The following is a 6,314-nucleotide window of genomic DNA, read 5'->3' as shown; positions in this document are numbered from 1 at the left end:
CGTTTCGGTTTCGCCGGTGAATTTGGTCAAATTTGATTACTCCGAAATAATTACCAGAGGCCACATTTCGAAATCTCAAAGCGGCTATGGGCTCTTCGCAGGAAAGACTTCTCCCCTCCATTTGGCCCGACCGCTTCTATACAGCCACCAATTTCAATATTAAATTTCTTCAGTTACGGGCCTAATTGATAGTCTCTAGTCGTCCCAACGTGTATGCCACTACGGAAAAAGTCATTGTGAATGCAGCGAGCCAATATTCTGTTTCCTACATTTTTTCGAGTTTTCGGATACGTTTCTTAAACACCCTGTATATAGTTGAGAAGGCAACACGCGAATGGAAGGCGAAGCGCAAGCATCCTTTGGTTTTTGTGGCGAAAAAGGAGCTGTTATTGCAAGGTGCAGATGAGCTGGTAATTACATCGCGTTATGGTCAAATTCCGCAATTTTGTCAAATTTCGTAATGGCGGAATTGTAAGCCAATCGGAGAGGCCGTAGCAGCCTGCCGGGCCTCTCAGATTTGACCAGTGACGTAGCCGGGGGGGCCCATACGCGGCACGGGGGCCGGCACCTCCGCGATTAGAAGCAGTCGAAGAGGCCTTGACTCCTCGCGGCTTCTTCCGCCAGGCGGATGGCATGTTGCTGTGAAGCGGGTTCCTCGCTCCGCAGCAGGGCTTCCCAGGCCTCTCTACAATTGATATTTGATTTAGCTCCTGGGGAGCTACCACACCCCCAGATTATGTGGTCGAGGGTCCCTCTCGCCCCACAGTGCTTGCACCTATCGTTTGGCCTATCATCTTTCTGAACATTATATGCCCAGACCGGGTTTACAAAATTGCCAGCTTGCAGGCGCCGCCATGCGACTGCCTCCCTATTGTTCAGGCTTTTATCCGGTGGTGGCACCACTCTGCGAAGTAGCCGATAATTTTCAACGATTTCGGTGTAACTTTGCAGACGCTCGTCCATGTTCTGGCAGTCGGACGGCTCCACAGTCACCCGGAAGTAGAGAGCTCGGGCTAACTCGTGGGCCGCCTCGTTGCCAGGAACGGACGTGTGTGCTGGGGTCCAAATTAGGCTGATTTTTCTGTTCAGCCGTCTACCGGACAGAACCCTTGCCGCTTCGGGCGAGATCCGACCTTTTCCAAAATTCCAGATGGCCGTTTTGCTATCGCTAATTATAAAATGAGCTTCCGTTCCAACGCAAGCGAGCGCTATTGCAAGTTCTTCAGCCGTCTCCGTGTTGCGGCTTCTAATGGTGGCGGCCGATACGGGGGCACCTTGGCCGTCGACCACCGAGGCGACCGCCGCGCCCGACTTGCCACTTGCCGCGTCCACGTACGCAACCAACTTGTGGTCCATTGGTCCAAAGCGTTTGATTAGAGTTTGCGCTCTCTTTTCCCTCCTCTCTGCGTGGAATATGGGATGCATCTTTCGAGGGAGGGGGGAAATAATTAGATTTTCTCGGTAGTCTTTCGGGATGTTTGATTTGCCTCGTGGTCCCCTATCGGTTTGCAGGCCTGCCATATCGAGGATAGCTCTGCCTGTGATCGTTCGGCTTAGGCGATCGAGCTGTGAAATTTTAACAGCCTCCGCTATTTCGTTCCAAGTATTGTGCACTCCCATAGAGAGAAGCTTCTCTGTGGAGGTGCTCGAAAACCCAATCGGGAATTAGACTGTTAATCTCCGCTTAAGCCGGGTTCGTCGCCAGCGCTCGCGAGCTTTTACCCGCGGCTAGAATACGCTAGAATGCGCGGGGTGACTGCGCGTGGTGACTGCGCGGGAAATTACGGCAACGGCTACGGTGACGGCAAAAACCCGCCGAGAGTGTCCATATAATTGCTATCACAATAAAAATTAAAAAAAAATTGAGCCATTCCACTCTGTGAAGTGGATGATAAGCGAAGCTGTTTCGCGCACGGCACAGAGGTGCCATGGTGGAGGACAGTTTGGTATGTAAGGTCAGGTTGTTAACGGCCAGGCTGTTAACATTCAATACGCAATATTATTGCGAAAGCCTATAGATGCTTCATCAAACACGAAAATTGACCGTCGGCGGCGTCAGTCGATTGATGCCAAAGATAATCATGTCATGGCGTCGTCATCACGTCATATATGACGTGATGATGACGCCATCACATGATTTGACGTGATGACGACGCCATCACATGATTATCTTTGGCATCAATCGACTGACGCTCGTCAAAACTTGTCATGGCGTCATATATCTGGATGTCACGTGATCACATGACACCGTCGCTTTGCACTGCTTCCGTGATCAGTGCGCCGATCATGGAGGTAGTGCAAAACCAGGTGAGGTGTAGAAAGCTTGCAGAGAGGGAGGGGGAAGATCAACACATCGATTGAGAAGTAAAAGAATCCTGGCTTTCGTCTTGTAGTTGTCTTAGGGGAGTGCATTAAGCACAGTATGGCTCTTTGGCATTGAGGCACTGCTATACGTACGTCACGGCGTTGTCTACGACGTCTCTGTATTTAGAGTGTTATTTCATAAAGTTCAATTTCATTTATTCGGTATTCTGTTTATTTCCTAGTGTCGAAAATAATCACCGAAGAGGTTAATCCAGAACACAACTGCATGAGCCCTTATTTTTGCATTATCGAGTGAAATATGGAGTTCTCCTGAGATGATTTTTTCCATGAGAGTTGCAACGAATCGAAATATTTCTAGCTCTTCATAAGAGCCCCATAATAATTATTCAGTAGCTTGAATGTTAATGGAATTTGCTTCTCTAGTGCACTCCAGGATGTAAAATTTGCTGCTCCAGAGTGCTCCCAGATGCAAAATTATCTGCTCCAAAGTGCTCTGAGATGAAAATTTTCGCTGCTGCAAAGTGCTCCGAAATGCATATTTTGCTGCCCCAAAAATTGCTCCAAATCAGAAGTCCTCGGTAGCATCACTGAGTTATGCCTTTCGCTGCCAAAACTTCGCCTACGGCGTGTAACGTATGTGTTGGAACACTTTCAGTGCAGTTGTGAGCTCAGTCCCCGAAGCACTTCTACGTGAAAATTCGCATTTACCCTTGTCCTAGAGGGAACAAATCCCTTACGGACGATTTCCTTGCAGTAAATGAACACGGTCAACATGAATTTGGCTTCGATTTTTTTTTTTTACATTCGCGCCTCTGCACACGGAGATTCATCTGCATTGGTTCAACTCCGAGCTTTCTTTTTTCTTCTGCATCAAGCTGGAAAACAACAAGGAAAGAACCGACCGTGACAACACCTTCGCACCCCAGAGATAGCATTGTAGTATCAATGTAAACCTCGTCAAATGCAGGCCTGTCCAGCTTATTGCACTGGGACTAGTGATCATGATCTTTCCATTAACCTAAAGCGGTTCGCAAAGCAAACCTCACGCTTTTCCGGCGAAAACGCAAATGTGACGTATCACACGAGGGCAAGCAAATGGCCCGATTTCTAAACCGTTACAAGACAACGCCCCCTGTTTGCGAGTGTGTAAAATACACAACGTAGCAGATGATTTTTCCGTGTCAATCGCTGCTATCAGTGGCGTGGGCATGCCAGAGGACATGCATTGTGACACGGTATAACGAGTTTTAGATGTGAAGCAGCTTTTGCTCGGGGCTGTGTCCGGTGGTGGCGTCCGCGCTCCACTGCGCATGTGCGTCCCCTCCCCCTCTCCTCTCCTACGCCCCCCCCTTTCGCGCGCCTCATTCTCTCCTGCGACGAGTAAAGTCCCTGGATATTTTTGGGGAAGTACCGTCTTTCTTTTAACCGAGCCGCCACGCCGAGCACCCTCCTCTCCGGTCTTCCACCTCCCCGCTTCACGGGCCGTCGCCCGGGAAACGCGCGCGTTATCAGCGTGACATAGCATTCTTGATAGGAAAGTGGTGCGAGCCGGGTTATAGGGCCGGCGCCCGCACGGTGGCCGTTTGGGAGAGGATATAGATAAGGTTTGGACACTTGGGAGAGGGGGGTTGGACACTTCGGAGAGGATATGGAGGAGAGTGTCGCTACTTTCTCTATATAGCGACGAGTAGGCAGCAGCGACGCCTCCGGCGTCTTGACGTGGCACGAGCGGCCGATGGCCGCCTCTGCTTCTGTGGCTCTAGACGCGGGGCGCTCGTGCTCTCCTTTCCTAGCTGAAGAATCCCACGACGACACCAATGACATGGACTGCAGAGATGCAGATGCACATGATCTTGCGACTTTGCGGGAGTCGAATACCTCGGACGCCGGCAGTTCCACGCAGCGGGAGCTGAATATGGAGACTGGAAGACAGTGCTGATTCTACGCCAGAGGAAGGCACAGGCTCGAGAACGCAAGAAAAAAAATTACACCATCTCCGGCTCAAGCGAACCATCTTCGCGCTGCTTCGCATCCACACATGGCTCCCTTTAGCGGGAGATGGTGTAATTTTTTTTTTCATTTCATGGTGTTTGTAACGCGATGACTCCCCCCCCCCCCCAAAAAAAAAAACAACTTCGAGGACGCTTAAGCTTCGCCTTCCAATACGATGGCGTATATCGCTTGCCATGCTTCGCTTCTCTCTGTGGACACCTCAACCGTGATGCAGGGAGAGGAACGTCTGGGTGCCTAACATTGGCCGTTACGCGCACAAACGTTCCTCCCCTCGAACTCTCCTAGAATGCCTACTGCAAGTACATTTGCGAAGTGCCCTCTATTAATTCATCATTTTGCAAAGTAGCGAATTACCCATCATCATTACGCGCACCTACACAGCTGCACACTTTGTTGATGCTGTGGCTGATGATGGTTAATTATGGCTGAGCCCTTTGTAATGGGTGGGACGTCTGTGGTAGAATACTTGAATGTAACGCAGATTGCGTGGGTTCGATTCCGCGGCTCGAACCCCTGATTTTTATTCTTTGCATACACGGAGATTTTTCGCTCACAAACTACGCCACCGACGCTGACGCTGGATTTTTGAGACACGGGCTCGTTAACGCTGTCACGTTAATTTAAACGCTGTCTGTCATGATCCGAGATCGCAAAAGTGTTAGGAGAGGTAAAGGGCAGGAAGAGATTAAGCAAATGGCGGCGGCACGCGCACCCACCGCGATAAGGAACAAGACGGAAAGGGCAGTGGTGCTTATTAAAGCGGCCTTTCGTCTCGGCCCCAGTATGACCGGGCAGATCCCCGTGGCCCTGCTGATCGCCATGCTCACCGCCATCAGAGCAAGCAGCGCGCCTCTGTCCCTTCACTGGCTTCACTCACACTTCTGGATGGCCGGCAACAAGGAGGCTGATGCCGCGGCCGCCAAGGCGGCGCACCCTGATGACGCACCAGCCGGCTGCTGACAACTTCACGCGGCAGCGACAACTGCTGACCATGATCCGTCCGGACTAGCGGGTGGCGGGCATCGCCACTACCGGAGACCCGCTTCGAGAAGCACGGGAGTTGATTTTGCTGCTGCGTTTGTGGACTGGTAGCGCCAGGCCTGCTGCGTACAAGTACAGCAAGGGACGCTGCTCATCGCTGTCTTGCAGCAGATGCGGGTCTCTTGACATCCTGGAGCATATCATCTGCTTTTGCCCCGCCCTTGCCGTCCTGCGGCAGAACATGTTTAACGCGTCTACTGCCGGCTCGGCCTTCCAGCTGCGACGTTGGATTACCAGCTCTTCCCAAAGGAGTCCCGGCCCTGCAGGTCCTACTCGAGATTGCCGACCCGGCTGGTCTTGCTTCCTTCAAACCGGAAGCCACAGCCCACAGCTTCGCCCTCGCCGGCGACATGACGGTGCTGCACTTATTTCTTTACAATATCCTTAATTCCTATAATTTTTGCACCACTCCATGCCCTTCCCCAAAGGCGCTGATCCGTACCCCGCATGGGTGGCAGAAAACAGCGTCTTTTTCCCTCATCTTTCTGAACACACACACACACACACACACACACACACACACACACACACACACACACACACACACACACACACACACACACACACACACACACACACACACACACACACACACACACACGGCCGATGGGCCCGCCTAGGTGTCGTCTAGGAGTCCTTGAATCCTGGTGGCTTCCTCGGCCCACTGGACGGCCCAGAGTTGATCCTCGAGGGCGGTGTCTGAGTAGCGCGGCTTCCCAGCGTGCGCGAAGTCTAGAGGCTGGCGTTCTCGTTATTGTGACTAATCCCTCGGCATTCCCATAATATATGCTCCAGAGTTTGTAACCGCCGCCATTCGACAGACAGCTTTTTTGTCAATTTTGGGTGAGGTGGCGGAAATATGACCCTCTGTAACCTATAACGTTTTGCGATATCGTTGTATCTGGTCATTCTGTCTTCCCACTCGTCTACCGCGC

This window comes from Rhipicephalus sanguineus, chromosome 1 (genome assembly GCF_013339695.2).
Source record: "Rhipicephalus sanguineus isolate Rsan-2018 chromosome 1, BIME_Rsan_1.4, whole genome shotgun sequence".
NCBI classification, from domain to species: domain Eukaryota; kingdom Metazoa; phylum Arthropoda; class Arachnida; order Ixodida; family Ixodidae; genus Rhipicephalus; species Rhipicephalus sanguineus.
This window is presented reverse-complemented; position numbering follows the sequence as displayed.